Source organism: Lissotriton vulgaris, chromosome 7, assembly GCF_964263255.1.
Source record: "Lissotriton vulgaris chromosome 7, aLisVul1.2, whole genome shotgun sequence".
Classification (NCBI taxonomy): Eukaryota; Metazoa; Chordata; class Amphibia; order Caudata; family Salamandridae; genus Lissotriton; species Lissotriton vulgaris.
Genome location: NC_141695.1, coordinates 1,075,448,317 through 1,075,474,870, shown reverse-complemented (window position 1 = coordinate 1,075,474,870; position 26,554 = coordinate 1,075,448,317). Strand labels below are relative to the sequence as shown.

At 42.3% G+C, this 26,554-nt stretch overlaps 1 protein-coding gene and 1 pseudogene across 1 annotated transcript in view; both read right to left on the bottom strand.

Annotated features, from left to right (window-relative positions):
* The window catches only part of SPOCK1 (SPARC (osteonectin), cwcv and kazal like domains proteoglycan 1), a 2,113,319-nt gene that overhangs the window by 470,990 nt on the left and 1,615,775 nt on the right, over positions 1 to 26,554 (bottom strand). The window lies entirely within an intron of this gene.
* On the bottom strand, positions 24,592 to 25,122 carry LOC147702941 (phosphopantothenate--cysteine ligase pseudogene; annotated as a pseudogene).

Here is a 26,554-nt window from a genome sequence, read left to right as displayed (position 1 = left end):
TACATTGGGAAACGTGGCTTTTTATGTCCCATCCAATGGGTCTATTTATAGTCCCTTTAGTCAAACAAATTATTTTAAAAAAGATTAACAAAATCACAAGAGAGTCCATATCCTAAACACATACAAAACATAGCTTTTCTCATTTACATTGCAAACTATATGCCAGATGTATAAAAATCTGGTTCTCAATAGTGACCAGTATTTTTGTAACCACTTAAGAACTTTATGAATCATATGATTCAACCTATTTACTAATAGGCTGATAAATTTCCAAAACTTAGTAGGTTGTAACCTGTTCTACCTCTTGAATAATAATGCGGTACGTCGCAAACTGTAGCTCAGTATGCCCACAGGCCTTTACAGGGACGGTGGACTGCCACGTTGGACTACCATGCTTTTGTATGCTTTTTTAATAACAAATCATGTGTTCAATTCAGCATGCGTTCCTTCAAGGAAACAGGACAGCTTTTAAAAACAATGTTTACAGGGCACGGCTTGAGGCGCAGTCAAGATGGCGGCGCCTCTGTGAGGCTCTGTAGTGCCGCACTTGAAGCATACCATATGCCGGTAATATGTAGCAGCTGCCGTACAATGCTTTTGTTAGTGCTTAGGAGGGCGCTGTCCTTGAATTATAGGCAGCACACTTAATTAACTCAGAAGCGGCCGCCATCTTGAATGCGGAACGAAACGTTGAACATAGTGTTGCTCCCATATATAGCAACAGCTTTCTGACTGGTGCTCAAGAATGAAACTCCTGCTGTACAAGCAGTTTTACAATCAGAGGTGGCCTCTTATGGTTATGGGCACATTGGAGGACATTCTTTAAATCTCCACTAATAAAAATTTTGATGAAGAACGTTTATATGACAAGCAATTTGCCTTATATTTTTAGATACTTTGGCTGACTTCTGTGACCTCTCGCCTTCCCTTAGTGCTATTCACTCTATTCCAATCGGTTTATGCACCTTTGCTGGCAGTGTTTTCAGCTTATAGGCAGATCAAAAGTACTTGAACTACCACTCTGGTCCTCTCCAGGTAAAGTGCTCAAACACTCTCAACATTTATCACAATTGAGGCATCTTCCTCAAATAAGGACTCTGCTTCCGCTTCTTTCTATGTCTCAACAGCCACAACTGCACAACCTAATCCAGGCAAGACATCAATTAAGAGACTTAAAAAAGATCACCTTCTACAAAGTCTCTCCCCACGGTCTCTTTGGACCTTTTGCTGGAAGCAATCAGGGCTTTGTGCCAGTTTATAGAAGACACTAACTCCACTCCAAGTTACAGACTCTTGGTGACAGATGGTCACTTATGGAAGAACGTTTATCTACTGCAGAGCAGTGAATTACTGACTTTAATGCAACTTCCTTCACTGTGAACTCCCTTCGGACGCAGGTCACCTCTTTACAGAAAGCTGTTGAAGATCTTGAAAACTGTAACAGAAGGAATAACCTTCATATTCACAGCCTTCTTGAAGGTCCAGAAGGGGCGAATCCCATATCTTCCTTCAAGGAATTGGATTTTCCAATGGGACCACAACTCAATTTCCAGTGGGCACATATGTTAGGCCTCCCTTCCTTGTATTTAATACCCTCAAAGAAGCCTAAAGGTGTTTCCTGGGCTTTCTGGAATACACAGTATTACTGCAGGTTATCTACGCAGTCAAATATCTCAAACGTATCTGTTGGTCAGGTCACAACATATACTTCATAAGACTATGCCGAGAGCACAGCAGATCTACAAAGAGACCTTTTGAGTATGAGACATGCACTCTTTTTGATTGGAGCTCGATTTGGACTCTTCCACTGTCTCTTTAAAGGCATGTATAACGACAAGACAATGTCCTATAAGGACCCATCTTGTTTAAAGGCTTTTCTTGTAACTTGTAGAACAGAGACTATGGATGTTGCCACATCAGCCATTTAAGTGTAATAATGTTCTGTTGATGAGTTCACCTGCTCTGTATCAGTAATTAAGAGTTCTTATAGTTTTGTTCAATTCTTATAATGGCTCTTGAAGTTATTCTTAGGTTATGGTGATATTGCAACTTAGCATGTATTGTTCTTTCTTTGGTTAACTCACCCCATTGTTCTTTTCTATGACAAGAGTTATATCTTTGTTGTGGTTGCCTTTGTTTCCTGCTCCACATCCTACTGCCCCTCCTGCACAATGTCTCCCCCAGAGGTTCAGACATTCTGGCTTCTTCATGAGGTCTCCCCCTCACCCTCCTTAGACTATCGTTAGGTATGTTCCCCTTTTCCTCTGTCATGTAAATATTTAGTGTATTTCCTCTTCTCACGCACTCAATGTATTCCTTTCTTTTATCTACTTTCCTCCCACTATTCTCCCCTTCTCTCCCTTCTCATTTCCCTTCATCACTTTAGATTTTCTATTTTATTTCTTCTCTCTTGTGGGGTTAATTTCCTCATTATTCAGATGGCTATTTTTAATCTTTTTTTCAATTGATGTCTGATTGTACTCTTCACTTTGCTCTATCTCAAAGGTTTTGACAATTGTTTCCTGGAATGTCAGAAGTATGAACTCCCCAATGAAAAGACAATGAGTACTAACTCATTTGTCAAAGCTAAATACTTATACAGCTTTACTCCAAGGATCCCACCTTTCTGCTAATGAAACTATGAAACTACGGAAAGGTTGAGTGGGCGATGTTTTCTTTTCCGCTATAAATGGAAAAAACATGGAGTTATGATTTTGTGTCACAAAACCTTACATGTTGAACTTGTGGCTCAAGAGAATGATGAAGGAAGATGGTTATTGCTCAAATTGTGAATTGATAAGATTACAATTCTTCTCTTTAATGTATATGCTCCTAATGCCCTGATTGTCAATGTTGGTCCTCTATTTTGCAGATGCTGTTACAGTATCCAGATTACAACCTAGTTCTCACAGGACACTGCAACTTGCCTGCTGACCCATTTCTTGAAAGACACCCCTCATCTCACTACATACTAAACAAATCACAAACAAGCATTAGTGCATACTCTGCAATAACATCATCTAACCGATGATTGGCGATTATGCAATCACACTCTATGGTAGTAAATGTATTTCTCCCCAGTTTACCACATGCAATCCAAAACTGATGATTTTTTCATCTTACATCATCTCACTCAATCCTTACACTCAGTTGATATCGGATACATTTTAGTCTCTGATCATGCTCCATTCTCTGTACATTTAGACCTCTTACCTAAATCCACCTCTCTCAAAAGATGGAGATTTAATAATTCCATACTGTTGGATACCAGTTTCACCTCCTCTTTTACTACCTTCATTCATGAACTTTCTGTCTTTAACCAGATGGAGGAAACTGCTTTTCATATTGTTTGGGACACATTGAAAGCTTCAGCCCAAGATTTCATCATTAACTTGTTTCTAAGAAAAGACGCTTACTCATTCACTGTCTAAACAAAGTTTTGAGGAAATTAAACACATTGAGCACTCCTATTACACCTCTCACTCACAACAATCACTGCAACAACTCATTAACACTAAGCTTCAGTTTAGTAAGGTCTCTACTGAATATGCGTTCTCTAATACAGTGGTAAGTATTGTGGGGAGCAAAATTAATCTGGAAAGTTACTGGCAAGTTATCTTAAAACTAGGCAGGATAAATTATTCATTGTTTCAATTCTTGATTATACTGCCACAACCCATCATAATGACCTGACATTTTTGCTCAATTTCAGAACTTTTACACTAAAATAGACAAACCAGAATATCTCCCCTCGGAGCATGAAATTCTGCTGTACTTTTCTTCTGTTCAAAAAACAGATGCCTCCAAAATGATTTCTCATCTTTAGAAACTGATATTATACAAACAGAACTTCAAATTTGGAATACTCTCCCTGACAAAGTACAACTCTCCAGAACGTAACAGCTTAACAGTTGAGTTTTATATACATTTTTCCAAATTACTTCCCCCCAAACCGTGTAATCTTATTCATTCCTTCACTAACTCATCCACTTCATCAGGATCCTTCCTTGATGCTCTCATTAGCCTCATCCCCAAGGAAGGGAATGACTCACATTATTGCAAGAACTTTAGACCCATTTATCTAGATTGATTTATAGGCCCTCAGGTGCTAGTAACAGATTCTTAGAGGCGCTAACTAATCATATATCCCGCCTTACTATAGAAAAGACTCAATTGACAATTCTAGGGGATTTTAATCTTCATGTAGATAAGCACAATTCCAATCCTATTAGACATCTTCAAGGCGACATGGAAGCATTGCAATTTACCCAATTTGTAACTCTACCTACCCTTGAGAAGGGCCATAATCTAGACCTTATTTTCTCTAATGATCCGCAACTTGCAGTCTCTAAACCATTGCCATTACCTTGGTCAGATCATTGCTTAATTATCTTCACCTTACCTAGGCCACTGCAAGGGCACACATCTCTAGTTCAAAGTTTCACTAAGAGGATTTGGTCTAAAGTGGACTCTAAAACATGGCAAACCACCCTCAAGGAAAATTCCCCTATCCTTTCGGGGAACTTAGATGAAAAATACAAGCAGTGGGAACACTGGATTACTCAATCCGCCAATACCTGTGCACCAAAAAGAACCTTTAATAGCTAACCTTCCTCTAGATTCACCCCATGGTATAATGAGCAGCTTTTTGCACTAAAAAAACAATGCAAAAAATTAGAGAGAGGTTGGAGGAAAAATTATGACCCCTCCCTCAAATCTGACTACAAGCTGCTAATCAGATCATACCACAAAGAAATGAAGGTAGCCCAATCCAAATTCTATGGAGAGAAAACTCTCCTAAGGAATTGTTTATGGTAGTAAAAACCTTGACCAACCCACACGAAAACACAAATGCCCCCCTTACTTCTATTAAAATATGCAATGACATTGCAGCCTATTTTTCTGATAAGGTGACGAAACTATACGATCAATTCCCCAAAAACAGGGAATCTATCACTGTTATAACAGGTAAATCGCCCCCAACATCTTCCCTGGCCTGTTTTCCCAGATTAAAGGAAGATTATGTCCTACAGCTGATTAGGACAATTAAATCGAGTTCTCCATTAGACACAGTGCCGCCTTGTCTGCTACTAGACGCACTGGATATTCTCTCACCCTCGGTGACCGAACTTCTCAATGTCTCCCTAGATTCGGCGTTAGTTCCAAAAGCCTGGAAACATGCTATCATCAAGCCACTCCAAAAGAAAGCCAATCTCGATCCAACAATTTTAAATAATCTCCATCCAATCTCCCTTTTACTATACCTCGGTAAACTCCTGGAGAAGCATGTTAACCATTATTTGTCTAACTTCCTGGAGTCCAATGATATCTTCCATCCTACACCCCCAGATGGTTTTCCGAGCTACATACAGTACTGAGTCAGCTTTACTGACAGTTACTAAAGAGCTAAAATCCACACTTGATGAGGGTCGGTCTGCCGCCATCCTCTTGCTAGATCTCAGTGTCGCATTTGACACTATGGATCATGCTATTTTAAAAGTGAGATTGTGGGAAGTGGGAATTCAGGGAAAAGCCTTGGAGTGGCTTGCCTCCTTCCTGGATAATAGACCTTTCCAGGTGATGGAAGGGGACTGCGCTTCACAGCACCTCCCTACCACATTTAGCATCCTGCAGGGTTCGTCCCTCAGTCTGACTTTGTTTAATGTTTATGTCCGTCAGTTGGCTGAGCTGGTACAGGAATTTGGAATATCGGTGGTGTCATACGCCGATGCCACCCAATTAGTGGTGTCCTTTTCTATTGGCTCTGAATCTAGTAACAATCAACTACCCATCTGTCTGGAGAGAGTGGTGAGTTGGATGTCCAACAGCTGTCTTAAGCTGAATGGGGGAAAACGGAGCTCATGTTGCTCGGAGATCCAGGTGTCCACTCACCTCTGATACATTGGCCCAAATGTAAGGGAGATCCTCCTATCGCTAAATCCACAATAAAAAACCTTGGTATTTGGCTGGAGGACTCCCTAACACTGGACTGTCAATCCAGGAAACTTTCAGGGATATGTTTTTCCCTGATAAAAATGGTAAGGAAAATCATGAATGTAATCCTTGAGCAGCTGAGGAAAATGGTGATACAATCCCTCCTCATCTCACGTTTGGACTATGGAAACTCCCTCTATCTGGGTTCACCTAAATATGTCATTAGGAGGCTGCAAGTGGTACAGAATGCAGCCGCTGGACTCTTGTTAAAGATCCCAACTGCATCTCCGCTAAGAAAGCACTTTAACAGCTCCACTGGCCACCCATTGAGGCTAAAGTTAAGTTTAAAACTCTTTGCATCGCTCGTAAAGCCATTAACAATTCTGGGCCGGGAAAACTGAGAAGCCTGATATCCAGGTACATTCCTTCTGGACATCTCAGATCCAGCCAGCAACAGCTCCTCAAAACTACCAGAGTAAAAAGAGCCAGATGGGAAGGTAGATCTTTCACCGATCTGGTACCTAAGTTGTGAAATGCCCTCCCACTGGAAATTCGTGCTGTCCCAAACGAATTAGCTTTCAGTAAGAATTTGAAAACCTGGCTTTTCCCACAAAATATTAGGCAATGGCTCAGCTTGTTTACTGTCAGAGCTCTTTTAGCGCTGGGAAGCCCTTGGGCAGCCACACGCAATAAAATACAAAAAATAGAAATAGAAAATAGTCAACTTAGATAATAAGATCTTGTCTAAAGCACTAGCCTCCAGGTTAGAATTGCTTCGCCCTTACCTTTTGGGAAAGGAGCAATTGTTTTTTTTCAAGGCAAATACCTTTCAGACAACACTTGCTTGTTCTTTGATACCATATCCAAATCAACAGGAACATCTTAATCTTTGGCGGTCATTGCCTGAATGCAGAGAAGGCTTTCGATCACTTAAATTGGACATTTGTATTTCACACTCTCGCCTGGTTTGGTTTTGGCCCAAAAATCACAACTTTAATATCCCTTTTATATACTTCTCCTAAGGCTGTCATCTATGTTAACGGTCTGTCCTCCTTTGATTTCACTCTTTACAGAGATGTACGTCAAGGATGTCCCTTCTCTCAATTTCTTTTTAACTTAGATCTAGAAACGTTCTTGTCTAAGATAAGGCAAAACACTGACATACATGGTTTCATCCATAACACCAAACAAGTTAAACTAGCTGCATATGTTGATAATATCTTGCTATATATTTCTGAACTTAACTCCTCACTGCCTGCTTTCACTTCAGAGGTTTCTTCTTATGCTTCTGTTTTTGGATAAAAATTGAACACCAACAAATGTGAAAATGTACCCCTAAGCAAATTCTCTCTTAAACATGATTTCTCTCATTTTTAATAACAATCTAACCAACTTAAATATATTGGCCTCCAATTTATCGAATCGCTCACCACTTCCATCTCTATTAATATTGACCCCTGCATCCATAAACTAGCCTCCTTGACTAGTAGATGGCATCCTTTCCATTTATCATGGTGGGGTCACCTGGACACTATCAAGATGACATTGGTATTCCTTCATAAGATTAATATGGGAATCCCGGAACCTGTTAAACTTGTTCAGCTGAACCAGCAGATTTGCAGCACCTACTTTTCATGTGACCCTCCATTTCTGCTTTTTGGTCTTTACCAGATGGAGGAAACTGCTTTTCATATTGTTTGGGATGCATTCAAAGCTACAGCCCAAGATTTCATCATTAATTTTGTTTCTAAGAAAAGACAGCTTACTCAGTCACAGTCTAAACAAAGTTTTGAGGAAATTAAACACATTGAGCACTCTTATTACACCTTTCACTCACAACAATCACTGCAACGCCGCCAAAAAGATTTCTCATCTTTAGAAACAGTTATTATACAAACAGAACTTCAAATTTGCAATGCTCTCCCTCACAAAGGACAAATCTCCAGGATGTGACAGCTTAACAGCTGAGTTTTATGTACATTTTTTCAAATTACTTCTCCCGAAACTGTATAATCCGATTCATTCCTTCACTAACTCGTCCACTTCATCAGGTTCCTTTCTTGATGCTCTCATTAGCCTTATCCCGAAGGAAGGAAACGACTCACATTATTGCAAGAACTTTAGACCCATTTCACGACTCAATTTAGATTATAAGATCTTGTCTAAAGCACTAGCCTCAAGGTTAGAATCGCTTCTCCCTGACCTTTTGGGAAAGTAGCATTTCTTATTTTGTTCAAGGCAGATACCTTTCAGAAAACACTTGCTTGTTCTTTGTTTCTATGTTCAAATCAACGGGAACATCTTAATCTTTGGACCGCATTGCCTTGGATGCAGAGAAGGCTTTCGATCAATTAAATTGGACATTCGTATTTCACACTCTCACCTGGTTTTTAGTTTTGGCCCAAAAATCACAACTTTAATTTCCCTTTTATATACTTCTCCTAAAGTACAATGAAAGAAGTGTTATGAGAAGAAGTGACTGAAAGTATACATATGTCCCAACTTTGTAGACATTAGAATAAAACGATATAAGTTTATCAGAGAGTTGAAGCTCAAAAAATACTTTGAAAGAAAAACAGAAGAATGAAAAGAGCCCTCAGATAAGAAAATGACCCTATTAATTTGAGAGCAGTCTATAATTAAGGGATTCTAACTTTGCATCAGATTGGTGCCTGGCTGGCTAGCTTGGCAGAAGGTATGGCAGACGGCTTGAATTTTCTGTTTAAAACCTGCACAGCCAGGCTACTGGTCGGAGGCCTGAAGTCATGCTTTGAGTTGCCACTTTAGTGGTGTACAACATGTGCTGCAGTACACTAGTGACATATAACTTATATGCCCTGGGTATGTTTTGTACCTCATACTAGAGACTTATAGGGAAGTTAAATGTGTCAATCAGCAGTATAGTCAATTTCAACATGTTTTAGGGGTCTGACCTCATCCACTGGTGTCTGGTTAGCAGAGTCCTACCATGTGCACAAAGTCAAAATAATCAACAGCATCAGGTAATAAAAGGCCAGACATTAAGCCTAAAACAGGTATTTTACAAAAGACATACCAAATTAGCATCATCCTGTTGTATATTCTACAACACAATAATTAAACCTTAATTGAAGAACTGATTGATCTCACAATATGCGCAATACTATCCTCATTTACCTCCTTCTTGGGAATAATAAAATCCTTTCAGACTATAATAGGGCCTCCTCTAAACCTACGCTGAACTCATACTTAAGGGAAAACAAACGTATTCATCTATCACTGAACCTTACCCCCAACTACAACAGAGAATAACTCCAGCAACGTTGACTATGCTGACCACTACATTGTCCTTTTCACCAACATAAAACCGACTGTGAACCCCCAACTTACACTTAAATATGATTTTGTCAAGCACATCAAAAACAAATTTATATTAACTGTAAATTGCTCAGTCACTGCACTAACGTTTCTTAACTACAAGCAGGCTAATATTCCACTTCTAGAAAATTACAACTCCTCCATTCTTAGCATCATGGATAATCTAACTCCAGTATCCAGACAAAAATGATTAAGGCAAGCCATAAAAGACTAGTTTAACCCTCATTTAAACTTTGAGAAACGAATTTTGTGTTCTTGTTAATGCAAATAATAAAGATGCCCTACAAATATCCTGTCAAATCAAACACTAAAAGCAATACAGTAGAAAATACAACACTGACTTATCTAACACCAAAGATGCCTTTCCAAAAGATCAAATTTTGTGACAAGAAATGAGCAAGGAATCTCTGGGATGCACTAAGATCAGATAACGCTAACATCTGTAGTCTGCTCAACTGAGTAACGATGTGAGATTTAAAGCAATTATTCTGCCAATAACAAACACAGTAGGCGTACTAATTACAATGAAGGCAGCCCACCCCATAAAGACAGTTGCACATGTAAGCCCTAAATTAGAAGGAAATAGCTTATACAACTTCATTATTTCTCACTTTCAGGAAGGAAATACCCACTACAAAACCATGGAACTCCCAGCGGGATATATCACCACCCAATCTTCTCTATCCTCCATTTATCATAAGATACCATGAATGACTAACTCTGACTGTTACAATAAATACTATACTATCATCAGTCAACCCTTTTTCAGCAAAATCAAATATGCAGTTTAACAATGAAATCAATATACTGATGAAAATAAATTGCTGAATATCTATCAATATGGTTATGGATACGGGCACCCACAAATAAAATTATGTTTTCAAATACACACAACATTTTTGGTCTCAGGCAACATTTGCAAATCCTCCAAATCAGCACTCCAGATTCTGCTTGAGGGCAACCCAGTGGAGTGAAGCCACATTTGTGTTTCTTTTTAAGACATTCAATATGAATTTCTGGTCAATTATATTCGAATTCATGATTGAGAAACACTTTATCAATTTTCAAGGTGCAAATGTGTATGTATCATATTCTTTCCTCAGCACATTTTCAACCTCATATGGTTCTTCGTCGAGAGTTACAGCAACCTATTTGTGAATATTTATTTATATATTTTTAAAAAAGGGAGAATTGGAGTAAGTCTCCTCCAGCATTGAGTTCAACTTTCAGATCATGCACACTTGAAATACCTTGTTTGTGAGGTAATTTATGGAAAATATATAGTAGAAGATAAGTCTTCCAACTGTTTTCTTTACAAAGTTTCCTGAAGACAAATAAATTAGGAACTGAGCGAATAGTGAAGAGAGGTTGTTCGAAATGTTTGGTATAAGGAGCATAAACGATTGAAAGGAACAATGAGAGTGGGAGTCACAAAGACGGATTTGTGAACCAGAACAAAGACTGTGAGAAGGTGTGTGAGAAGACATGAATGAGCATAGATAATGTGGGGCAAGTGAGTGTAAAGGTAATAAAATCTGAGCTGACTACTGATCGGAAGACACTGAATCTGTGCCCAGTAAGAATGAGGATAGGTACGATAGTCAAGAGAAAATATATGATGGATTCAGGAGTATAAATCAGATTAAGAATATATTTAGGAAGAACATAAAATAAAGAGAAAAATTTCATGTTTCAAAAACATGCATTAAAGTAGCAGTTTGAGAGAAGAAAAATAAAGGAAGGATTCAATGTTATGGTTGGTAGACAAATGAAAGCAACAGTTCTTGACCACAGATGAGAATTGTTCAGGGGACACTTTTGCCTGCATAGCGCTGTTGTTGGCGCTACACCCGGATTCCTTGCTGCTGTTTGTGGGACAGAGGCTACCACTCGCCGCACCCGCTCCGCGGGTGCCGCTTCGCCCTGTTGGCTGTGACCTGGACACCTCTCCGTGGGACAGAGGCTGGTGGTGGGAGCGAGGCGCTGCGGGGCTGCGAGCGTTGCAGGGACTCCATTGCCCAGGAGTCCCTGCGTGACCTCCAAGACCTTCCGGTCCGCTCTCCCCGTGGCCCGCCCACCGCCCACAAGAGGGTACTTTACCTCCTCTCTCTGAACTGCTCCTCGGGACACTTTTGCCTGCATAGCGCTGTTGTTGGCGCTACACCCGGATTCCTTGCTGCTGTTTGTGGGACAGAGGCTACCACTCGCCGCACCCGCTCCGCGGGTGCCGCTTCGCCCTGTTGGCTGTGACCTGGACACCTCTCCGTGGGACAGAGGCTGGTGGTGGGAGCGAGGCGCTGCGGGGCTGCGAGCGTTGCAGGGACTCCATTGCCCAGGAGTCCCTGCGTGACCTCCAAGACCTTCCGGTCCGCTCTCCCCGTGGCCCGCCCACCGCCCACAGGAGGGTACTTTACCTCCTCTCTCTGAACTGCTCCTCGGGACACTTTTGCCTGCATAGCGCTGTTGTTGGCGCTACACCCGGATTCCTTGCTGCTGTTTGTGGGACAGAGGCTACCACTCGCCGCACCCGCTCCGCGGGTGCCGCTTCGCCCTGTTGGCTGTGACCTGGACACCTCTCCGTGGGACAGAGGCTGGTGGTGGGAGCGAGGCGCTGCGGGGCTGCGAGCGTTGCAGGGACTCCATTGCCCAGGAGTCCCTGCGTGACCTCCAAGACCTTCCGGTCCGCTCTCCCCGTGGCCCGCCCACCGCCCACAGGAGGGTACTTTACCTCCTCTCTCTGAACTGCTCCTCGGGACACTTTTGCCTGCATAGCGCTGTTGTTGGCGCTACACCCGGATTCCTTGCTGCTGTTTGTGGGACAGAGGCTACCACTCGCCGCACCCGCTCCGCGGGTGCCGCTTCGCCCTGTTGGCTGTGACCTGGACACCTCTCCGTGGGACAGAGGCTGGTGGTGGGAGCGAGGCGCTGCGGGGCTGCGAGCGTTGCAGGGACTCCATTGCCCAGGAGTCCCTGCGTGACCTCCAAGACCTTCCGGTCCGCTCTCCCCGTGGCCCGCCCACCGCCCACAGGAGGGTACTTTACCTCCTCTCTCTGAACTGCTCCTCGGGACACTTTTGCCTGCATAGCGCTGTTGTTGGCGCTACACCCGGATTCCTTGCTGCTGTTTGTGGGACAGAGGCTACCACTCGCCGCACCCGCTCCGCGGGTGCCGCTTCGCCCTGTTGGCTGTGACCTGAATTGTTCAGAAAATCTCAATGATGAGCTATGCTTTCTGTTTAAAAGAGAAATTAGACTAGGGTAAAGAGAAAAACAGAATAGTGTTTAAAGAAAAGTCAATAAGACGCAGGGTGGTTACAGTTCACGAAGCAGGAAAGAAGAGTGTCAGTTTTCTTAGGGTTGAATTTTAAGCAATGTGATAAGAACCAGTTTTTGACCACAGAAACACAAGCAGTGATCTGATTACGAAAAGAATCAGTAGAGGAAGAGAATGTGTATCCTCAGCAAAGATTTACTTGTAAAGGCTAGGGAGAGATGAGGAAAGCTAAAGAAATCATATAAGCAGGAAAGTGAGATGGATCAGTTTCTAAAATATAATTAGAATCATTTAAGAATAGTATCGGAAATCCCTGGTAGAAAGCGAGCAAATTAGAGTACAGTAATCCACCATGTCGAACTCACTTAAAGTTCATAGAGGATTGGAATTAAGAACTGTTATTTGTGACAAGTGTGAAGTAAAGTGTTATATATGAAAATAAGTACACACTCAGCCGAATATCCATCAGAAGCCAAATTGAACAAAAGAAAGTAGATCATTTGTCTGAAAAAAATGAAACAAGCTATGAAGTAACAAAATATTCTAGGATTTTAGAAAAGAATGGAAGAAGAAAAACAGGGGAAACATTAGAAAGATCATTAGGTTCTAGGGTAGGTTTTTTGAGTAATGGAAAACCCCAGCAGCATTAAAAGACAAAGGGAGGAACCAAGAGGAGAGAAAACATTTGGGGATCTGATACGGCCTTAGCAAAGTTCGCACAGTTTTCACCAGGATGGATGGGTAACGGATCAAAGGGAGCTGCAGTAGATTTGGCTCTACAAAGTTAGAAATCAACATCTGATTCTGAGACGACTTTGAACTATGACAAAGTAGATCACAAGGAGGATCGTGTGTGAGGAAGGGAAGAAAGAGATGGAAGAGCTGAAGAAAAAGTAGCATTGATATTAGAGGATTTTGAATTAAAGTACATATCAAACTGAAGTGCAGTGTGGCCAGAACAAGAAGATGGGCAGGAGAAGGAGAGCAATGCTTCTGATTAACATGACAAACAACCATTAATGAAGATAAAATTGGAAAATGAACCCTGTGTTGAAGCCACACACATTCAAAATCCTTTGTTCGACCGCACGGGAAGGACACACCAGATAATGGAGTTGTTTCATTCATGAAACCCACTTCATTTTAAGAACCTTTTTTTTTATGTTTGGCAGCACAAAAATGTTTATGCATTTTCCAGAGCACACTTAAGGGATGTTATTTTTACCAGTCTGGAAAACGTACTACAAATGTAAGCTTTCCACTTGCTTATGTTTTTCAACAGTCAGTTTTTTCATATCTCAGACTGCACGTAATTACTCCTTTCTCCAGATACATTAAGGGCCAGATGTACGGCCATTTTTTGCAGTCGCAACCAGGAAATCGGCCCGTTTGCGACAGCAAAAAAGGTCTACCCTATTTTGTGAGTCAGTAACCTATTACCGACTCGCAAAATAGGGTTTGCGACTCGCTATTAGGAAGGGGCGTGCCAAGGACATCCCTTCCTAATATAAACTCACACTTCAATGTAAGATTGTTTTGCTGCCGCAATTGGAACCTTTCAAATGGGTAGCAAGCCATTCACAAACAAGACTTGGTTCCCTGGTACCTCTTCCCCTTTGTGACTCGCACTGAAAATGTTTTGCAAGAGCAGGCACGGACCATTGCCTACTCTTAAAAATATGAAACAGTAAGGTTTCATTTTTCTTTTTTAAATGCATCCTATTTTCCTTTAAAGAAAACGGGCAACATATAAAAAACAAAACAGCTGAATTTAAAAAGCAGTCACAGACATGTTGGTCTACTTACCCCAGCAGGCCACCATCCCTGGGAGTGCTAGTCATTCCTAATGGGGTCACAAATTGCACCTGCCTCATGAATATTAATGAGGCACACCATTTGCGACCCAATTAGAAATTGCAAACAATGTCTGAGACACTGTTGTACATTCCTATTTGTGAGTCACAAATTGCAAGTTGCAAACCGACGCAATTTGCGACTTGCAAATTGGTAGGGTCGTACATCTGGCCCTAAGACCTTGAGTACAATAAGCAAAGCTGTTTCTCTCCAACACCTGACACCCAATTATAGTAGGTTATCTGAAGTATTCACTAGAAGGGACAAAGCTGCAGAGACAATTCTTTAAAAAAACATCTCAGTGATGTTGTACAGTAACAGGATTTGTGGCCTAAGATTTATTGGGCAGTTTCACTCCTCTCAAGATATTGACCAATGAGCACAATGTAACAAAAAATGGGAGAATAGAACAACGGGTACGTTATTTGCTGGTTGTGCTAAGTTAATGCCACTTCTAAAGGGTTTTCTTAGGATTTGAAAATCATACAAGCAATAAAGAGTGATGCCAAGCTATCAAACACTAAATACTTATGACCACTATCTATTGCCTCCTAATGTGGCATCTTGATTAGCAGAGTACCTGCTTTAATGAATGTACCTTCTAGGACTTGTACGTCTGTTTCATCGTGTAATCAGGAGGTGTGTGCCTGCCTTACTATTGAGTCAAGTGCTTGAAGGACCACTGAGCTATGCCTGGCTTATGTGTGGGTCTCAGCCTGTCCAGTTAAGAAAGGCACACCTTTTTGATGTTAAAAGATGATGCCCAAAATGATGGTGGAGGTGGTAATTAGAACCAAACATGTTAATTCAAAGACAAGGACTAGCCAAATAAGAAGTCATAAATGGCGGTGTATATTAAAAGAAGTGTGTGGCTATGCAATAAGTATCCTTCAGCATCCATAGGAACTGGATCTTAATATTGTTCACACTGGAATTGAAATTCATTTTTTCAACATTACGGAAAATTGGATAGCAAAGAGCCCCAAGAGCTTTCTGTTAGTCATTGTGAAACTATGGAACTTGATTCGAGAACCTGCTCGTGCTTTTATGAATTGAGCGTCACAAATTCTTGGAAATCTAGAGATACGCTTTTTACTGCGACAAATGTCAATCAGCAAGCAGACCAGGTCAGTTTCCTGTGTGGCCTATTTGATGAGTCCAATATTGCAGAGCATAATGCCAGTTAGAAGACCATTTTAACAATGCAATAATCTAATGAATTGGAATAAGCATTAAGTACAAAAGGCCACAATAGAATCATCAATCAAGTAACCCAACAAGTTATTTAAGGAAGTTGTTTTTCGAATTTCTCCTTTTGAATTATGTCTGAAGCAGGATTGCATTGTGTTTGTTTAGTCTTAGAGCACCTGCGGCACAGAAATTGTATCTTGCATCTTTGGTTCTTCATCTGACAGGTAAGAGTTGGATGTAGAGCTACACAGAACATATCACACCTTCCCACCTCATAACACTGTTGCAGTGCAGAGCTTCATTTAAGAACCTACACACATATCTTTAAATACCTTGACTTTCTCGAACCGGGTAATGTCACAATGGCTTATATCATGCTCATTTAGATTCAGCCTTCCTCAGAATGACAATGTTTAGCCTGAAGCTGCCTGAACTTTTTCCCAGGCTATCTATGTCCAGGGCCATTCTTTCCTGGCTGCCAAATGTCAACTTTGAACCCAAACTCCATTGCTCCATTAATCAAAGGTTCTTCCTCTGAAAGTGCCTGTCATGATAAGGATGCAAGTCGGTTCCTGCACATTCTCACTGCAGATCTTTCTCCAGGGGTAATGCATAAAATGATGCTGCACAACGACCATGGCCGCATGTTGGTTTTCTCTGATGGGTGACCCTAAACATTTTGCCTCCTCCCACTCTGACCCTTGTTGGATTTAAGACTCTGAGCACTTTACCACTGATGACCAGTGCTAAAATGCATGTGAGCTCTGCTCTAAACGTGTGTATTTGGTTTACACCTGTTTGACATGTTTAATTTGTGTGTAATTCCCTTGAAAAGTGGTATGCCATGTACCCAAGGCCAGTAAGTTAAAAGCTACCAGTGGGCTGCAGCACTGATTGTGTCACTCACAAAAGTAGCCTTTCAAACTTGTCTTACGCGGCCTGTGTGTGCAGTTTGCTGCCACTGTGACTTGGCATTTAAAACTACTTGTGAAGCTTGAAACACCCCTTTCAGAGCGGATAAGTCATCCCCGGAGGTAGGCCCTTGCTAGCCCTATTGGCAGGGTGCTGTGTAAATAGAAGGTAGGACATATAATGGTATGTTTAGCATGTCCTGGTAGTGACAAACAGCCTATTTCATTTTTAAGTACTGTGAGGCCTACTCCTCTCATTAGCATTGGGACTTCCTTAATACACTTTTAAGCTGTAACTACTGATCAGCGAAGAGCAGTTTTTTTTATGTTGCATACGTTTGGAATGGTAATGACAAAACTTCCTGACTGGTAAAGTATGATTTTGAATAAATCTGCAGCTGCCTGCTGCTCCCTGACTCTGCTAAAGGAGAGCTGGACTCTGCCTTCTCTCCAATTGATCTCCAAGGACTTGTTGGCATGCCTCCTGTTGCTTGAGACTCAATCAACCCCTGCTCCAGATCCTGGCTCACTGGAAGTGGCCCAGATACTTGCAACATGGATGTCAATGCATCTACCGACTGTGTATAGTAGAACCAGTGCTAAGACCCCGTTGCAGGAGTAAAGTCACCACATCCGCCTCGGAACCAGAGCTTTTACTCCAGAGATCAACGCATTGGACAGCGTATGGCAGCAGCTGCAGCTTGGTGAGATCGACTCATTCCATCAACTGCATGGCAGAATCTTATGCATTGCTCAATGCCTCTCGACTTCAGCATCCGTCTTCCGAACTGGCGCATCACCATCACTGCGTGGAAAAGATTAACACGTCCTGCACTGGCTGGCCTCGACATCGACACATCTAGTGGTTTGCGACCACGAAAGGTACTTTTTCACTGGGGCCTCCGTGGGTCCTGTAGCCGGCCGGAGCTTCAGCGTGGTTGGTACAAACCTTTACTTTGCCCCGGTCCAGCGTGACCTAAAGCAACCTTTTTAGCTCTACTTGATCCGAAGCACTTAACTGCATTTAGTCCTTTGAAATTCCATATTTCAACTTCTATACATTGCATTATTGACTTTTTGGCTTTGTTTTGTTCAGAATATAATAATCTATTTTTATAAACCTGTGTGGAGACTTTTTATAGTGTATTCATTTGGTTACTGTGTGAGTGTGTTGCACAAATACTTTATACATTGCCTATGTAGATAAGACTGACTGCTCTGTGCCAAGCTGCCGGAGGATGAGCACGGGTTATCTTTTGCTTCTGGGTGCATACCTCAAGGAACCAGGCAACCCATTTCTAAAACCCCATGACTGATCCAAGCAGGAATATTGTGCACAGGGTCTGACTACATACACTTGGCCCTGCCATCGGAGAATGCCCTCCCTTTACTTTTGACAGAGTTGACCTGTGCACAATATAATCTACCAGCATATCCACTGTAAAATCAACATTTAATGTAGGAGGTAATGACATGAGAATGGCTGAAGATCATGCCCTTGTACATAGCAGCAGCAAGGAAATGCCACAACCTTTGTGCAAATCACATAAGTTCTCGTTTATATAATAATTTAATAAATAATGCTGAAAAAAACTGTAGTTGAAGAACATTACAGTTCTCTATTAATGGCACATTCTAACATGCGTTAATATAATATCTTACAAGCTCCTAAAGAATTGCAATCAATGGAAGTACCCCTAACTGCTTTTAGAATGCACAGGAAATGGCCTTTGGTCTTACTCTGCAGATACCAGGCACAGAGAAGGGGAAACACACGTGCCCAGCAATGCTGGCCTCCATACTAGCAGGGTGGTCTTTCCCGGTGGGGACTAACACTGGTTTAATATATGGTCACGCTGTAGGGTTCAGAACACAGGCCCCTATACTGCAAAGCCTATTTCCCAGTCCGTGATTGCTCTAACTGTGAAAAGTCTGCCCTAATTCATACATCGAATTTTGGAACAAGGCCTATATTTTTGTTTTTTAAATTTTTATTTATTTTGTGTGTCCTAGCCCTGAGCAGAAAAGTGTAGGATCTTTCCCTACACTTGGCCCCATAAGTCAACGTTTGCAGAATTGCTAAAAGATAGCACAATTGTTGCAATAGCATACATTTACAGATGGTCAGTTTATATATAAATGTTGATTCACAAACACAACTACCACTGCCTATCCTTGTTATTACCATCTTTGTTTTGGAGTTTTCACAAAATCTGTTGGATAGATTTTCAGCACATCAACCTACCACGTTATATTTGATACGCTTTCTGTATTAGGCATGCCAAGTTTGGTGTTGTTCCATCTATTCTAGATGTGTTCAATTCACCTACGCCTAAACGTTAATGACCCTGCTATAATTTTCCCCACCACCAATCTACCCAACGTTTTAAAAGTTTGTTTGGAAATCAAAACTAACCACTATTAGGTTGTTTGAGAGTGCTTTAGGATCAGATACAAAGGTGGATAACGAGTCAACTAATTAGTCGACAATCAAATGAGTGGCGCATATTCCTTTTTTTTAGGTTTTGGGTGGGCTTAATGGGGCCAATATCATATGGTATCCCAAAATCTTTTTTACATGAATTTTGTTCTTCATAAGTCTCAATATTTCCCTGCCATATTCTTTAGGTCGCTATTGATTTACTATTTATGTAACATTCCAAAATTTTCGTTTCACAAAGAGCTACACAAAGAGCATACAATGCAGTGTTCTGCATGCCATACACTGCTGCTTGGATTTCACGCACAAAAAGCACTAAAAAGATTGTCTTTATGTAGAGTAGTGCAAAAACGTTGTGTATCTCGTGTACATACAGTGGTATGGGTATGCACTCACACCACTGTTAAAGGCAGATTACAAATGGTCCAAAAGTAATGATAAAAAAGGTATGAAAAATCAGCCTTCAGTGGGAAAACTACATTTATTACACGTCGAAACAAACCATTATAAGTGAGGTCAATGCACCCAAAAATCAATAACCTTCATAACATGCTGGCAATCACAAAACAGCATTTGACACGTATGGTGTTTTTCTTGCAACAGTTTCGAACCTGACGACTTGCTGATTCTATTACTGTTTACAGTCACCATGTTTCGCCTAATTCATCGTAATGCCCGAAGGGGTTGCCGGGATATAAAGTAATTGCCTTCTTGTACTCTCACTTTAAACCTGCAGACAAGCCTGTGTGTCCTGTGTGCGAGCGCAGCATATCAACTCTTCTGATTAGAATTCATTATTGATTTACGCCGCCATTTTCTCCTCTACGCATTTTAATTGCCTGCTACCTGGCGCCACATCAAACACCGCGCTGAATGCGTGTTATTCTGCAGCGACCAAACAGCTCAACTCGGCAGCTATCAATGGCCACCCATTTGCATAATATGACTTAAATACAAATCAGTCTCCTTTTCAATTAGATTCCTATGATTTATAAATGGGGGATAAAAAGGAACTCTTCTGTGCTTCGTCCAAATGTACCATCCGTAGCCTCTGGTGATATTCAGAATCTGCCCGCTCTTCAAAAGTATAATTGTAAATAGAGTTCTGTAAAATATGCACATATTTACAGTCACTAGTTAACATTTTACGGGGTATTTTCCAGTACACACACTACGAGCGCTTTCTTGTAAACGGCGGGTGTTGTGGATGGTGAATTGTGCTACATTGCAATATTTTGAACCAGTTTTAAGCACAATGAACCCTCACAGGTCATGACCCGTATTTGCAAGCTTGCTATCTCATAGATTCAGTGGCGGCTACTCCGCTAAGGCGGAGGAGCATCGCCCCACTACCAGGAGCAGCAAAGTAAGGAAAAAATAAAATGATAATACGGAACGGTATTATCATTTTATTTTTTCCTCCTGCTGAGGCAGTGCGTTAGGGTGTGGGGGAAGTTGCGGGGGAGGAGGGGTACACTGTGTGCAATGACTGTGTGGTCGGCCCTCTCGGGCTGCCCAAAACAGTCATGAGCACTGCCCTGTTCTCCATGCAAGCTGCATTACAGCCTGCATGGAGAACATGCCCACCCTTCCAGCCCCTGGCTGAGCACCGTGTCATGGCGCTCAGACCAATCACAATTTTGCACTGCAGCATCATGATTGGCTTAGGGGTGGGAGGCTGACTGCTTGCTTCCTGATCTGACCTGGACTAGGACACAGGCGAGCAGGAGAAAATACGCAGGACCCAGCAGCGCCAAAGTACGCGGTACAGGGAATTCGCCCACTCCGAGGGGGAATTCCAGTCACGTTCAAGGGGTTAAAAAGTGTACTTAGGTAAATGACTCTGTGTCGCCTAAGCATGAGCGGAAAATAGGTTCCGCTCGCGGATTTTGCAGATTTTCGGTAAATTCGCAATCCGCGACATTCACGAATTTCCCGCAAAATCCGCGAACAGAATGGATTGGGTCAAAAGTTCAAGCTGACTTTTGTAACTCTTTTAGAATGGCGCCAGCAAGCTGCCAGAGCCATTCTAAAATAGTTACAGAAGTCAGCTTCAACAGAAAGCTCTAATGGATAAAGTAAAGAAGGTGCTGCTCAAATTCAGTCACACAATCATTAATCACCCCAAACTTGGGGTGATTAATGATTGTGTAACTTAATTTGACCTTCAACTGGAGCACCTGCTTTACTTTATCTATTAGTGCTTCCTGTTGAACCTATTTCTAGCTATTTTAGAATGGCGCTGGCAGCTTGCCGGCGCCATTCTAAGTGAGACTGAGGGCAGAAGGGCACAAAAGTGGGACAGTGGGCAGAAGGGGACAAAAAATGTGTGGGGCAGAGGGCAGAAGGGCACAGAAACAAGTGGTACAGAGGGCAGATGGGCATAAAAAACAAGAGGGTGGCAGTAATTAAGCAGGCAAAAAAAAAAGCCCGCAAAATTGCAAAGCGCCTCGCAAACACCCGCGAATACGCAAAGCGCCTCGCAAACACCCGCAAACACGCAAAAATAAAAAAATCCACAAATTCGCGAATTTTGCGGATTGCCAATTCGCAAATCCGTAAATTCGCGAATTGCCAATTCGCAAAATTTGCCCATGCTTAGTGTCGCCCTAATGACCTTCGTTTTGCACTGAGAAGCCTTGGCCTGACAGGAAGTAAATGCTTAAAGAGGCCACGAAGGCAATTGTAAGAGACAATATTACAAACAGGGAGCATTTAAGTGAAATTCTGAAAAATGCTAAATATATTTGTATTTTCTCATAGATAGGTCGCTTTTTGGAGTGAGTGGAATGATGCATATCCTACTGACACAGGCACAAAAACACAAGCTTGTGTGGTTTTTTTGGTCTGCCAGATCGAGTCCATAACATTTACAAATGTGTTTGCCACTTTAAGAAATTTCATCTGTCCATTCTGCAGCGACACATTTGCTACCATGATTTCCTGGTACTTGACCTCTGCTTAAACCTGAGGGCTATAGAACAGTGTTAAGATCTATATGTTCTGCTTTTTAAATGGTGTGCACTTCCCTCCAGAACAATGCAAGCTGTCTCACCATAATATCTACTATTAGTTCAACATCTTCATAAAATGAAGGTATTTAGTATATGTCTAGCTGTGCTGACTGCACTATGTTATTTATTACCATTGTTGAGTGTGGGGTGGGGCCATGACTCATGAGAGGTAAGGAATCAAGTGGTTGCAAAAGCAGCAAAAAACTTTACGTGACACATGAACTGATTTTGAGACATTTGTTTCAAGTAACACATGAATAAACGTGAACCAACTATTTGTTAAAGAGACATGAGAAATAAACGCGAGTTAACTTAGTTACTGCATTGTAATCACATGTAGATGATTGTAGGATAGATGAAATTATATTTTTATTTGATTAATATAGGTTATATTTTATTAATCAGCCTTAGCATAATTATTTCAACGTGTAATAGAATGATGAATTGATGGACTTATGTATTATAACATTTCTAACCATCCTTTTGGAAATAGTCAATTGTGTGAAGAATTAATTAAATCAAATGTTTTTTTTATAACTTTAATTATGATATTAAGGGTCTCCGTTCTGAATCCATCTTTTGCATATGTGAATTTGTGAACAGAATGCGGAAAGCAAAAAGTGGTGTTAGACAGTTATATTGAATGTAAATATCATGAAACCTTCAGATAATAATCTTCACATGTGTGCCAGTAGAGAACAGTTGAAATGAGATCAAGAGTTTATAATTTGGAATCATTTTATATGTTAGTATTTTGAAATTGCAGTAAATGACATAGTTACATGAAACCAGTGCAAACAGATTATTAACATCGCTGAAAGCTTATAAATTGAAATGGCTCATTAGGATATTGATTTACCATTATGAAATGTATATTTCACTACTTATATCCTTTATATTCTTAAATTGACTTTATTCTAGGACTGCATTTTACTTTTCTTTATTGTCTTATACTCTTGAGAGTTTTTCTCAAATTTACACTGTGAAACGAAACTGCTGCTTCCTAGAAGGAGTCCTCACACACTCAGAAGGACTGTCTGCATCAAAATTGATACTTAGGGAACATTTGCAATGGGTAACTATTCTCTTGAACTCAATCTTATTCTTGCTGCTAAAGGATCATTGTTTGGAAGTTTAGATATTCTGGATGACCCTACAAATTACGTGATTGGTACCACCTCTTTCAATAATATGTTTCTTTCTTTATGCTGCATGCCAATCATCTTATATAAACTGACAGTGGACTGAGTGGTCTCACAAATTGAGGTGAACAAGAGGTGTCTCCCCAGAACTAGAAGACTATATTATACATTGATCTGGTGGATGAGGTGTGTGTTCGTCGTGGTTTTGTTCGTTATGGAGTTGGTTGGACGAATGGATACAAAACCGAGACTGGTTTTGTTTTTCCTGCAACTCTTTCCGTTCATGCACATTCTTTTGCATACTATGCGCATTCCATCCTTTAGGACGCACGCATATACACTGTGTGCGCCAAACCTGGACCCCTTCCCGATGGAACATTGCACATTAGTTGGCATGGTTCATGAACTTACTGAACTCGCTTAATCTTTTGTCACCTTATCGCAAGCCCAAACTAACTAAACTATCCTACACTCTTAAGGCAAGACATTTTAATTAATAATGTGATGTCCTCTAATTGAAATCTTTTAACAAACTAAAATTTAACTAGAAACCTGAGTCTAAGGTTTATCATGACTTTTCCATTTAAATTGTATTATGAATTCTGAATTTGTGTATTAATGTCAAGGAGAGACCACCTTAGAGAAATCTCCAAGCATCAAGTACTAATGTTATTGTTTTATATAGCCCTAGCAGAATTATTGATTTGCATGAGTTTGGTCTGGCTAAATTTGTTCAGAAGTTTGGACTAGCACTGATAATCCTTCACTTGTATAGTCTGGTATTGAGAGTCATATACATTAACTTACTTATTAGCTTGTGAAACAGATACCCAATTCCTTTTTAGGTTTCGGCTACCGTCCCACTGCTTAAGCAGTGGGTAGGCGGAGCCGAAATCTTTTGTTACTAGTATGGGGGCCTGAACACGCCCCTCTTCTTGATTGGCTGGCCTCGTAAATGCTGGCCAGCCATTGGAGGAGAGGAGCGTCACTGAGTTCAGGGCCCGCCTTGACGCGATTCGGGGGCGTTTCCGTGTCTTTTTTTAAGTCACGCCCTCTCCTCTTCCCATTGGCTGGAATTTTACCTTCCAGCCAATGGGAAGGGGAGAGCACGCAAACACGCCCCCGAATTGCGAAACGACCTGTTGCTCTGTTCCAGACTTGCCTCCCGCTGTCCGTGTCCGCCCCCCCCCCTCCCGCTGTTGAGGACTGTACCGTGAGTTATGATGTTGAATTAACGGTAACTGACAACTGCAATGTTACAAAACAACCCTGACATTGTTACACAAATTATTTTTCACATACCAACTCATGGCTGTTCCTGAATTGGAAAACGTAAACAAACTGCCGGTGCTTTTTTTTTCTTTTACAGAAAAGTGGGACCCCTAGACTGGCACAGGGCTGGTGGTTATTTAGTGTCCTGAGGCGGGTGGTATTGTGAATGGGTCAGTAACAGACTAACTGTGTAACATGGCATTCAGCGCACGTAGTTACCCAGGGGGTTGAGCGCCTCGGCTGCGGCCCACAGCAAGTGCAGGTAGTCGGACAGAGTGCCGAAGTCCACGGCCAGCAGAGTGCCCTCCTGCCGCACCTGCTGGTAGCGCTCCAGGACCGGCACGATCCCCGGCAGCAGGCTCTGCTCAGCCTCCACCCTGCTGCAGCAATCGTCCCCCGGCACCACCCGCAGCGCATCCAGCCAGCTGAGCGCCGCGAAGCGCCGGCTGTAGGGGCTAATGTAGCGCTGGCGGTGCAGAAAATTCATGGCATAACCGGCTTCCAAGAAACTCTCTGCAGACACAGCGCCTCGCCAGCCGCTGCTGAAGTTATCCTAGAATCTGACAGTGCGGGACTCCAGGGGCACTTTGGTACAGCCGGAGGTCACCAGTACCACCCGCCTGCCCTCGGCCCCGTGCCGAGCCATAAAGTCCCTCATCAGTTGGGCGGAACATTCGATCCCGGCCGGTGGCGGAGGGAAATCCATCCCCAGGGATCCGGCCGCTTCCGCCATGGCGAGATAACTCAGGCTGATTGTACTCAGACAGCAACGGTAGAAATGATTGGGAGGCGGGGCCAGGCTCTGTCATTTTAGGTACGGGCAAATGGGTTAAAATGGAAGCGAACTTAGTTGTGGGCAAGGGGCTGACATTGCCGCTGTGGAGCCACGATACTTTGTCGAAGAGCCATGGAGGAAGTCAGAGTTGGTGTTATGAAATTTTGAAATGAAAGCTAACACTGCCTTTAGGATGATCTAATGTCCGATATGGACACGGATCTCCGCCGCTGATTTGAATGTCCTCCGTGCCGACCTCATCCCTCATCTGATGTAAGTACTCGTTCCTTCCAGCTGCGTCCGCACCCCGTGATGTCTTGAGCCACCCCTGAGCAGGTTCACATGCTAGCAATGTTCCCACTAAGGTGCGCGGAAGCTGTTCCCCCGAGCGCGCAGTGGTGTGTGTGGAGCGCGCACACACAGTACATCGTTAGGAAAGCAATCGCGCCGCCGCTTTTGAAATGCGGTGCGAAATATGGTAATTTCCTGTCTGCAGGAAGCCTCTGCAAGCAGTGGCTCCTGCGCTTGCTGCATTCCTTTCATAATGGAGCGCAGCCGGGGCTGTGTGTGGCCCTTTGTGAAAATATATTCTTTAATTGCGGCACCGTCCTGTGCTGCAATTAACATAAATATGTTCACAATGGCCCACACTCGGCCCCCAGCCGCGCTCCTTTAGGAAAAGAAATGCAAGTCCAAAAGCACGACACGTCATTCTTTTTCGACTTTCGTGCATGTCTTTTCTTAATGGAGCGGATCCTGCTGCAGCTGCCCGCCCGACGCAGTTGAATTATAAATTTGCATCCTAAACTGGCGGCAAACATCTAAATTGCTTATTGAGCCACGAACCGGAGTAGCTACAGAGAAAACTTTCCTGACTCTCTTTGCAAATATATGTTCCTGAGCCGCGGCCCTCAATCATGCCTGGTGGCCGTCGTTGCTCAATGCTAGGTGCGGGTCCAAGTTGGGTTGCCAGAGGCCAGCCAGCACTGCCTCCCGCCGGCCCTCGACGCAGGAAATGCCCAACGTAGCCAGGTATGATGATATTAAAGTTGTTAGAGCCAGTGTGGCACGATACATTTATTAATTACGGGCCTGTTTCACCACCGATTATTACATAGGCACACCACGCGCCTGCTTGCTTGTAGATAATTATGTTAATTTTATAGGCAAAGATTGCCGTTTCTTGTGGCCATGCTGCACTGCTGTGCTTTGCTGCAGTTTTTTTTTTTTACGTCACAATTTGGAGCAAGCAGAGGGAAAAGGCAGCTGAGCCGGCGCTGCCGTGACACTCACTGCCAGGACCCGGTACCATACAAGGCAGAGAAGGGAGGGAGCCCCACTGTTCTCCGAAAGCGGAAACTCCGCACCTGCAGTCTGGCTCCAAAAAGGA